Consider the following 11,905-nt stretch of genomic DNA (forward strand, 5'->3'; position numbering starts at 1 on the left):
GGTCTTCGACGACATTCACTAAGATTGTGGAAGTTTTCACCTATATTTGAGAAGAGCGGTTCGTGATGAGGCGGTCTTCGACGACATTCGCTATAATTGGGAAAGTTGTCACCATGATTTAAGGAAAAGCTCGAGATGTAGCAGCAATGATAGACAGCGTTCCCTAGGATGTGGAGAGTTGTCACAAATTTAGAAGATGACAAGATATGGTCACCTTCGACGGTCCCTCAAGGTAAAGACAAGATTGTCTATAGCGGCGACGTACTGCCGTGACGACATACTGCCACAACCCTGAAGATGACGACATGCAGTTATTTTCGACGATGTTCCCGAGATACTGTGGAGGATTGTCACCAAGAAGTATTGAAGATGACGATGTAATGTTACCTTCAAAGATGGCGTTCTCTAGCTTGAAGAAGGTCGTCAAGACAAAAGCAACAACAAAATGGTTACTTTCAGAGACGTGTGCTCGACGGTGCAAGATACGCGTTTCTTTACTCTTTTATCTGTTTAACTAATGATTGTTTTACAGGTATCGGCGTTATAAGAATGATTTGGGATCGCAGAACGTTCTGAATCATTCTCTGTCCCTATCGCTACTTTGACTTTTGTTTTCGAAACATGAGTTTCTCCAAACTCAGTCAAAGTGGGGGCTTCTGTAGACACCCATTTGTCTCTCCTCAAAACCAAACCCAGTGATGAATACCTTTCGCGTCGAACCATAATCGAATGAGGTGAAAGTGTGAAAAGTCAAGTGTTGCGGTTAGTTTTTATTAAAATTCTCTTCTTTCTGTTTTCGAAAACCCACTCTATTTTATGAAAACGTCCATTCCAGTTTAATTTGGTCCATGATAAGGGTCCAATAATGGTGTAGTTGGATGGGGCTCGAGAAAATCTTTCCAACGATATATTATAAGCCCAATTCCGATGAATATTGAGGAAGTTATGGCCAAAATACTAAACTGGGCCCGGTTAATTATTTACATACGGCCCAACGATCTATAGGAGGACCCAATGTTAATTATTATTCCTAAAATTATTAGGATTAATTATAATTTCTAGAAGTTTCTAGAAGGTTCTTTTTAATTCTAATATTATTAGATTTAATAATTATTAATTTAAAATGGACTTTTATTTGGAATAAAATATTATAAATTATATTATTATTATTATTATTATTATTATTATTATTATTATTATTATTATTATTATTATTATTATTATTATTATTATTATTATTATTATTATTATTATTATCTTTGAAAATACGTTTTTTATCTTCTGTACGGATTTCGTAGATCAAGTTGATTAAAGATCGGATTCCGCGTGGAAAAACGTGCTTAAACCAGGTTGTCGCCAAACCACAAGCCTGTCGCATCGCGACAGAGAAAATTCCTGGCGACAACGTGTAGTTTTATTCCTTATCAAATTCTATGATTTTCCGGACTATTTCCTTATAAATAGGGTCTCAAACCTCCGTTTTTAATCATCAACTCTCATCATCAATTCTCTTTATTCTCTCTCTAAGCAATATAGCTTAATTCTTAATCTCTCTCTCTCTTTCTAAACTACGTTTTTACAAAATACAATATTCCGCATTCACAAGACTTAGAATCTCCTAGCCAAGTTCGAAGTTGCCTTCGCCCTAGACGTGCAAGGTTTAATATTTTCTGAAGGTTTGGTCCCAAATCCAGTCTAAACTTTATAACTCTTTCTTTCAATTATTTAATTTAATTCTTTAATTATTTTCATTGAATTTTACTAACTTGTGTATTTTGTTATTAAAAAGAGGTACGAGGCTTCAAAGTAAGTAGATTAGCTTACTCCCTATTTTATTAACAATGTAGAAAGCATGTTAATTAATGTTAAATTCCTAGTATCATGTTAGGATGCCTTTAATGCTTTCTAGTGTCATGTTAGGATGTTATTTTATGTTTTCTAGTATCATGCTTAGGGTGCCTTTTGTTATTTCTAATAGCTTGATTAGTACCATGTTAGGTTTAAAGCTTTGGTCTTTATTGTTTTGTGACATGTTAGGATTTGTTATTAATTTTATTAGTATCATGCCTAGGATCTTGCTATTATTTTAAGCTTTATTATGCCTTAATATGATTTATTACTATGCTTATGATTATGTTGCTTGATATTATGTTATTATTGTTATTGCTTGATCACACCTTTTATGCTTGTTAAAGGGAATTTGTACTTGAAATCACGCTTAATAAGATAATTAATAATTTGGTTTAGGCTAATGTGATTTTAACTCAAGTGATCGCCAATAATAGTTTTATTTGTGCATTAATATTCAACCAACATAGATAAACAGGGTAGGATTAATATAATGTTTGTATTTTATTCGAAAAGCGCACATGAATACGAGCAGAACAAAGTAGAGGCCTATTTTATAGGGCGGGTCCTTTCTTTTGTAGATTGGGTTCGTACCCTCATCCCCGAAGCATGTTTGGTTCAAGACCTTATGGAGTTGATGGTCCTTTTGGATTGTCTTTTGGGTTTACAAGTTCCTAAAACTTGTTGGCGACTCTTTTGCTCTCTTTTCTTTCCCTTTGGAACGCCACCATACTTTAGTGTATGATCACAGTGGGGTTCAAGTTTGGGATCATAATGCTTGAAATATTCCCTACAAGTAGACTTCTATTCGGCGGTCGTAGGGTTTCGCAGCCCCCGGGGTTGTGGCCTGACAGTTGTTCATGCGTTGTTGGAATATTTCTGGGATACTACCAACACCTTTAATTTTTCTTGGGGGGAGATGACAGTGACACCTCTGGACTTTAGCATGATTACCGGTCTACGCTTCACTGATCAGGCCGTACGGCAGCTTCCTGACCTTAGTTGGGGGGCGGCTGAGGTAGCAGATTTGTTAGGTTCGGTCGTTCAGTATGTCAGGACTCGGCCAGTACCTCGAGGTGGTCCGAGGAGCGGGCGATCAGAGTTGGCTTCCGTTCTGGCCCATGGCTTTGACATAGAGGAGACATCTCCTGAGCAGCGAGTGCGGATCTTCATTTTGATTCTCATTTCTATGACTCATTCTCCTAATAGGAGTTCGCGTGCGCTCGTTTGCTATCTTCCTTCTTTAGTCAGGATCATCAAGATAAGATCCCTTAGTTGGGCTAGCCTTGGATATGCGGATCTTCTCTTGTCGCTACGTCATGGCTGCAGGCAGTTGAATGATCAGTCCCCGGTGACTGTTTACGGCTTATGGAGAGTCGAAGAGGTGACGATCTTTCCTCTTCTTGTTTTGTTCTAATCTGTTTGACTCATGTGCTCTGAGATTACATTTCATTGCAGTTATGGTTCTATGAGTATTTCCCGGGATTGGCCCCCTCGTCGGCGTCGTGGAGCGGTCCATGACTTCCCTGTTCGAGCAAGCTGGCGTGACCGAGGCGAGTCACGAGTGGAGTCTGTCTCCATGCTGCGCGGGTTGTTACGCCGAGGCACCTCTTCTGTTGGTTTAAGAATTGATTTTGCAGCCTGCCCTTCTTTACCTTGACGTCATTTTCAGCATTTTATTGCAACTTTTTAATGGCTTTCAGGTGGCTATTGATATCCAGTATCAGCCTTGGGCTGGGATGACTGATTTTCCTCAGGCCGGTAAGCTTTTGACATATTGTTCACCCTTTTTAATACCGCTTGTTACTAATTTTCCTTTGCTTTGTTCTCAGCCTACTCACTTGGAGATGATGGGATTCATGAAGCTGGTTGACGCTTTGAAATACTGCATCATCAAGCTTCGGCGTGGCGCAAGTTGTTGAGGTGGTTCTAGCGATGTTCTTGAGGTATGTTCACTTTTTCTTTTTTACCATTTGTTTTATCTTGCATCATTGACATCTTTGATTTTGTGTTTTGCAGGAGCGACGGAGGTCCCGATCGCGCTCGAGGCATAGAGACTCGGACGAGGGGGAGCCTAGTCGTGGCAGACGATCTCCAAAGGTTCGTCGGCATTCTCAGTCTCAGCGGGAGCCTCCGCTTTCCTGGCCATTTCGTGAGGCTCAGTGGCAGCAGCCTCAGCCTTCCCAGCTATTCCAGCACTTTCACGGTTAGTGGCAGCAGCATTCATCTTCACAGCCTTCATAGCCTGAGTTCAGGCCGGTCATTACTCTTGTGGATCGGGGCTTATATTCAGTTCCATTGTCTGGGGCGATGCCTCCACCGATGCCTGGCTTGTTTTCAGTGCCAGTGTCTGGGACGATGCCTTCACCGACGCTTCCTACTTCTTGGAGTCAGTCTACGCCGTTTACCAGCTGGACGGGCCCTACCTTGAGCATGTCTTCTACTGGAGTTACTGGGACTAGTAGGGACACTACTCCTCGTACTCGGATGATGGAGGGACTCTTTGGTTCTCAGCCCCTGTATACTCAGGCTGGTGATGATACTGATCCTCAGTCTTCTAGTTCTACAGATTTTTGACCGAGGGTTTTTATTTTGTACTTTGTTTGATGACACTTGACACTCTCTATGTACTATGACTTACTTTGTATATTTTATTCACACTCTATGCTTTTGACTTTATTATTTAATTACTGTGTATGTTAGTGTGTGCTTAACAATGCGAAAAAATACCGTTATTTTTCGTAAGTGGAGGGTACCGACCTTCTCCCAAAAGAAAAAAAATGAAAAAAAAGAAAAAAAAGAGATAAAAAGAGGCTAATTTCACAACTTTCCCAGAATAAAAATAAAATGAAATAAAAATGGAGCGAGTTTAACAACTTCCCCAAAAATGAAAATAAAATAAAATGGAGCAAGTTTAACAACTTCCCCGAAAATGAAATATAAAAAAAAATAAAATAAAATGGAGCAAATAAAAATAAAAATCAAATAAAATAAAATGGAGCAATAAAAATAAAAATAAAATAAAATAGAGCAAATAAAAATAAAAATAAAATAAAAGAAAATGAAATGGAGCAAATAAAAATAAAAATAAAATAAAATAAAATGGAGCAAATTTAACAACTTCCCCAAAAATAAAAATAAAAATTAAATAAAAATAAAAAAGGGAGAATTTTATTGGGAATAAAACTCTCGAAACAAGAGTGGAAGATAAACGGGAAACAAAAAAATCCGGAAAATAGGTCAAGGATAAAAAATAGAAAGCGCATGAACACCTTGACACGTTTTTTTTGTACCGCGTCACGGTAGGATTTCCCATGACACGGTAAGGTTTCCCGTGTCACGGTGGGAATTCCTGTGTCACGGTGATAAAAGACTGCAGCCGCGTTTTGTACGCATGTAACTAGAAATTTTTTTCCACGTTCTAACACTTTTCGCCTATAAAATACGACCCATAATTCATGATATGCATAATTACGAAATACAAAATAATTAGAATTTTATATTTCAATAATAATGTCTCAGAATTTTGATAACATATTGCGTGATTGGTCATATTCTCTGACTAATGCTGACAAAAGAAAATTAGAATTGTTTTATGTGAGAGGTTTATTAGCCCTAAGGCATGTCGCGATTGAACATGATTTTCTTAGAGCAGCCTTAGATTACTGGAGTCCAGAAACCCATTGCTTTAAGTTTGATTATGATGAACTCTGCCCGCTGCCGGAGGAATTCGGTGCCATCTTTCCCTTTCCTGCTAGGAATTATGTTGCCATGCCTTCTCTGCGTGAATACTATTACAAGGATTTTGAACGTCATCTGAATCTGACAGATCCTGATGGGATGAAGAACGGTAGGTCGTTGGGCTACCACCCCACCCAATCAAACAAAATTTGTAACTCAACAAACCCCTATTAAGTGTAGTGGTAAGTCAAGGTCGAACCCAAAGGAATGGAGGTCGAGTGTATATTGCCTAGGTCAAGCTATTCCGAAGTCAAGTAAAGGGGTTTACGAAGGAAACTAGAGCTAGAGCTAAATGATGCAAGAACTTGTATGAAATCAATCTAAAAGACACTAGGGCAATGGATCCACATGTAATTGTAATGGAAAATGGTAATTTGGGAGGTCAAACCGACTAAGTCAAGTGATATGAAGGAAGATCAATCATGTATCCAAAAGAGCATACCAAGATAGTTCACCTAGAGGTCTAACTAGCGTCAACTACGCTAAACACTACCTAGGGAACGTCACAAAGCACCTTAATCGTGAAATTGCAAGTTAATAATCAATGGTCCGTATCATAGCAAGCTCACAATGCAATCTAGTGCAATAATCAAAGATGGCCAAACTTCAATCAATCACACACATGCACATGAATTATCAACCAAATTTAATCATATCATCAACTCCATCAATTATCCCCAATTTACTCTAATCCATCACTCAAACATGCTTCACCATTTCCCTAGCTAGAAAACTACTCACTAGCCATGGAAATCAAGATCAAAACTACACTAATCATCAATTTCATCATCAACATATTTGAAATCAAAGATCAAATCAACAATCAATCAAAAATCAATAAAACTTCAATCAATCATCAAACAAACTTCAATCAATCAACAATAACATGGAAAACAAATGAAATCAACTAAAATCGAACTTGTATTGAAATCAAGAAGAAGAACCTTACAAAACTTTGATCTAAAGATCAATTACAATGAAGAATTCTTGAACAATCACCAAAAACCATGAGTTTCTCTCTCTTCAATCCTTGAGTTTCTCTCTCTAAAATTCTATCAAAAAACTAACTATCAAATCCAATCTAAAAAACTTACTCCTAAAAATAGAAAGAAATAACTATATATACAAAGAGGAGGTCGGTATTGACGCCCAAAAATAGACCCACGTCGGTGCGGGCGCATGGAGGAGAGAGAGTGGTGCGCTCGGGAACACACCCTTATAGGTGCGCCCGCACGCACCAGGTGTGCGGCCGCACCCGACCAATGTGCGGCCGCACACTCCCTGGGTGCGCCCGCACCTGGCTGGGTCTTTCCCCCTTCTTTTCTTCATCCTAGCTCAAGCGGTGCACACATCCTAGATGATGATGATGGAGGACAAAGTAGGCAGAAACTTCCTTGAATTTCTTGAAGAGTATAAGCCATGAGAAAGGCATATACAAAGCCTTGAAGCATGCCCCTTGGATCCACCTTTGACTTGAAGCTTCTTGCACAATCTTTAGGCATGAAAACAATGAAATATCATAGAGAGGAAGCTCGGGAATTCTTGGACAATCAATTACCACCTACAAACAAATGATAAAAAGCAAGTAAATGAGAAAAATAACAAGTAAACTAGAAAATGCATAAAATAGAGAAACTAGCTACAAAAAGCATAAAATGAAGAAAACAAGAATAAATCTAAGGAAAACTAAAGAAAAGAGAGATAAATTAAAATGAAGTAGAATTCATCCAAAAAGGGACCAAATGAGTGCCATAAATGTCACTCATCAAATTCCCCCAAGCTAAACTTTTGCTCGTCCTCGAGCAAAACAAAGCAAGAAAGATAAAGGATGAAAATTTTATTGAAAATGAAAAAGAAAGACTCAAGATAAGAATATACGCTAAAACTCACTGTCGTAGGAATCACGGTTGCTTTTAGCTACAACAAGCCCTTTAAACCCCAAAGTCGCCTATGAGGATGAGTGAGGTCTCGTAAGGGTATCCTAAGAGTTTGACCCATAACTCTCCACCAAACATCAACGAGGCAAACCATAAAAAAGAAAGGAGAATAAAATGAAAACAAACCTTTGCGAAATGAACTAACATAAAGACTATAATGCAAATGAATGACAATCTTTCTCAAGTAGTTAAGGTATGCACTTTTCAAGATATCTAAGGTTGATTGAAACATAGGGTATGCTAGGCATAGGAACTAGTCATCACATAGGAAAAAGAATTATTTTTAGGCTACTCGACAATCTTGACTATGCATCCCCTTTCCTTAGGCAATGACCCATGATGCCCTCCCCCGAATAGTGACTCAACTATCTAGGTCGAAAGGTCTTTCCCAAAGGTTGTAACGTAAGGCATAAAGGGTGAAGGTAGGCTAAAATTTAAAAATTTGTTGATTTTCCTAAAAAGTGAAGCAAAAGGGTGATCAATCCTTAACACCACAATCAAGAAATTAGCAAACAAAAACAACACCCCCAAGCTTACTTGAAGCTATACTCACAAAAATATATACAAAACGCGTACACGCTTCTCCCCCAAGCTAAAATGAAGCATTGTCCTCAATGCTTAGAAGGAGAAAAGAATACATCAAAATATTTTTGAATTTTTCACTTTTTCAATTTTTTTGTTTTTTTTTTCGAATTTGCAATGTCCGTGCCTTTTACTTAATTCGGACGGCTTTTTCTAAATGCAAATTTATTAGTCCATGCCTTTTATGAAGTAGGACGACTTTTTCACAAATATTTGCCATTATTCACAAAGAAAATGAAATCACAAACTTCCATTCATAAAAACCAAAATTCCAACTTATCCACCACAAACTCCATCTCAAATGATCATATTGCTTCACAAAAACCAAGAAAATGTAGAAAATGAAACAAAAGGGTCAAATAACTAAAGATGTGGCTTGAAAAGAAGGCATAAGGGTCAAATGGTTGCAAGAAGGAAAATGTAAACCCAAAAATAAAGAAAATAACAAAATATAACAAAAATGAAAAATACCACCCCGAAAAATGTGCCTTTGTCCTTCCTAGATAGTTGGGTCTCGGGTTTGAGAATCATACATCAAGCTTTATTAGATTAGGTTTGCATAGTCAAGGATCCACGCCGCTCATACAAGGAATGTTGAAGGCTAGAAAAACAAGTAACCTCACAAGGATGTGGCAAAAACTCACTAGTGGTGCCAAATTGACTATAGGGAGCAACTACCAACATGCCACGAACAAGTAGAATCCGGCTTCATGATCCTTCTAGTTCAAACCAACTACCCTAGCATACACCTATCCTAGAGTCAACCGAACATAGTCTCAAACCGTGCATACCTTTACAACCTAGGAAGAAAATCATGCAAAAGACAAGTCCAAAGTACAAAGTTCATTTCATAAGAAAAATGAAAAATAATGCCTCAAAATCACATCAAAAATGAAAAGAAAAATAAAGGAAAGTAAAAGAAAAAGTAAAATAAAAGAAAGTAAAAGAAAAGAAATGGAGACATAGAAAAGGAAATATAGGAGAAATAGCATGCAATGGATTAGAAAGCAAGTTAAACACATAAAATTCCCAATCGACAAACAAGTGATCGATCGATATCAACGTCATCGATCCCAAACACATTACGTGTTAACAAGCATCCATCCTCGAACCATTTAACTTCTCCTAAACTAATCCTATTCTATGCAACCAAGGAGAATAAAGAGAAAAATAAGAAAGGTCTCACCGGGCTTCCAAGCTTAGCAAAAATAAACGAAGCAATTAGAAACCACCTCGTAGCATTCCATATCCAAAAGCTCTTCAAGGAACCAAGTGATGAGAAAAAGAAATAAAAGAAACTATGAACAAAGAAAATGGTTAGTAACTTCAAAACAAAGAAAAGAAAACAACAAATAAAATGAATCTAATCCAAGCAAAAAGTATATACAACCAAAGGAAATAAAAGCTAAACTAATCAAAGAATAGAAAGAATAAAAGAAATGAAACTAAGAAAGCAAGAAAGTCTAAACTAACTAAAGAACTAAACTAAAACTACAAGATTTGGATTTAAGGGATTTGGATCAAAGGGTTTTGGATTAAAGGGATTTGGATATTAGGGATCAAAAACAACAACATCTCAAGCAAAGCATCATCACAAACAACAAGCATCCAAGCAAATAGGGCAAACAAGCTAGCTACAAGGAAGGTAGCCTAGAGATCAAGAAAATGAGGAAATCAAACAAGAGGAATAAAAATAAGCATGCAAACAACTAAGGTATGTACACAACAACAAAATTGGTCACCGAGCAAATTATTAGTTCCCCCAAGCTAGATGAAAATACATCTCAACATCCCAAGCAAAACAAAACATGCATAAAAAATATAAGGGATGGAGGCAAAAAGTATGAAAAGCTAAAGGGAACTAATAACTACTACCATCACCACCACCACTCCCACTCGGCCCGGCCCCATCGGGGTCCTTGTTGCGCTCGGGGTCATCGAAGGGATGAGGGTAAGGCGCCCATCCTCCGGTGTACCCCTCGGGCCACCCATAATGCCCCTTGAAAAGATCTTGTTGCCAAGGAGCAAGAGAGGTGAAGTTATCGGGCAAAGTGAGTTCGAAGGGGTGGTTGGGATGGACATGGGGGTAGTTAGGATCACCCCTATAGTCACTACCACCCGGAGCCTTGTAATCATAGTTACTGTGCTCATCCGGATAGTAGCGACGCTCGGTGTCGGGGTTGGAAGGCCCCGACCAATAAGGATGCCCATACGAAGGTAGAGGACCTTGTTGGGACGGGAAATACGGATAGTTAACCGGGGGAGTAATGTTCCCACGGTTAACTTCCGCCTCATAAATTTGTTGTTGTTGAGTAAACATACCTTGTTGCATCTCTTGAATACCTCTTAGTTGTTCATAGATTGCCCCAAAGTCTTGATCATACATGCCATCCACGTGGATTTTCAATCCACTCATTTGCTCACTAACAACCCTCAAATCGTCATTGGCATAAGCATGTTGCCCTTGTTCTTGTTCTTGAGGAGCTTGTTGTTGTTGAAATTGTTGTTGTTGTTGTTGATGTTGTTGTTCTTCTTCATCATCTTCTTCCTCATCCTCATCAGAGTCGAAGTTAGGACGCCGAAAGGACTTGGGGACATGCCACACATTGTTGGCGAACCGGGCCAAAGAAGTCAAGCCGGGGTTAGGCAAGTAGCACCAATGCTCATTGCCCCTAAGCCACTCATATCTCCCTTCGCTATAGCCCTTGGAGATGAATTGGATTTGACCCAATTGTTGCATGTCAAGGTAGAGGGAGGTGTTATCCCCAATCTCCTTACAAAATGGGAGATATGCATCAAGGCGAAGGCGAGTCAAGAGCCTAGTCACCATGCCCCCGCAAGGGATCTCTCCCGTACTCAGGCCACGAAGGTCCACACAATATTGGGCAAAGATATACCCCAAGTTCAACTGGCCCACATACTCCGGGCGGGTAGACAACCACAAGACCTTGAGCTCCAACTTGCTCAATTTCCCCAACTCTTGTTTAGGGAACACCACATAGCCCAAAAGACGGTGCACAACCCTAAGACAAGGTTGGTACACCGATGAAATCTTAGCCCTGTTGGTGATAAACTCATTACCACCCGAGATGTCTTCCCACCATGAGTTGTGATCATACTCCGGGAAGATATAAGGTTCAACGTTCAAAATATCCCCGTGGGGATCAAAGTCCAAAGCGACGTTGAACTCTTCCAAGGAATGGTCGAAGACGTGGTTGAACAATTGGAATCGCACCCGATATACCCCTCCTACGGGTACAAGCTCCAAGGTAGCCAAGAACTCCAATGTAGGCTCGTTGTAGATGCGATAGTCATCGGTGATGAAAGAACCCAACCGAAGGTTTAAGAGCAACGACCGCACATCATCATCTATCCCCAATTTCACCATGTCGGGTTGGAAATAGTGGCGGGTTTGTTTGAGGGTTCTCTCTTCCTTCAAATTTTGGTAGAAGGTCTTTTGTTTTTCGGTGAAATTTTTCTTTTTGGGTAGAGAGGTTGGAGGTCGTGTTTGAGAGGAAGAGGGGTTGGAATTACTTGGCCTAGAAGATGTACTCGGCCAAGCGGAGGTACTTGGGCAAGGTTTATCGATGCTAACATCGATTTTTCTTTTCTTGGTGAGTTTCTTGAAGTATTTAGACATGTTTCAGAGGTTGAGAAAGATCACCAACAATGAACAAGAAGCAAAACCAATGAACCAAGAACGCCACACCCAAATTCACCACTTACTACCAAAATCACCAAACTCCAAATTCACACTTCCTTTCAATCAAAACCAATTCCAAACCAATCAACAACAC

At 39.1% G+C, this 11,905-nt stretch overlaps 1 long non-coding RNA gene across 1 annotated transcript; it reads left to right on the forward strand.

The window, feature by feature from the left end:
* The first annotated feature begins 1,367 nt into the window (after positions 1-1,367).
* Positions 1,368-4,529, forward strand: LOC145615124 (uncharacterized). The gene is made up of 4 exons (XR_014107232.1): positions 1,368-3,232; positions 3,307-3,609; positions 3,681-3,794; positions 3,868-4,529. It is a non-coding gene; the product is annotated as an uncharacterized LOC145615124 (long non-coding RNA).
* Positions 4,530-11,905: the final 7,376 nt, after the last annotated feature.

The sequence above is a fragment of the Chenopodium album genome, chromosome 25 (assembly GCF_948465745.1).
Source record: "Chenopodium album chromosome 25, dcCheAlbu1.1, whole genome shotgun sequence".
Lineage (NCBI taxonomy): Eukaryota > Viridiplantae > Streptophyta > Magnoliopsida > Caryophyllales > Amaranthaceae > Chenopodium > Chenopodium album.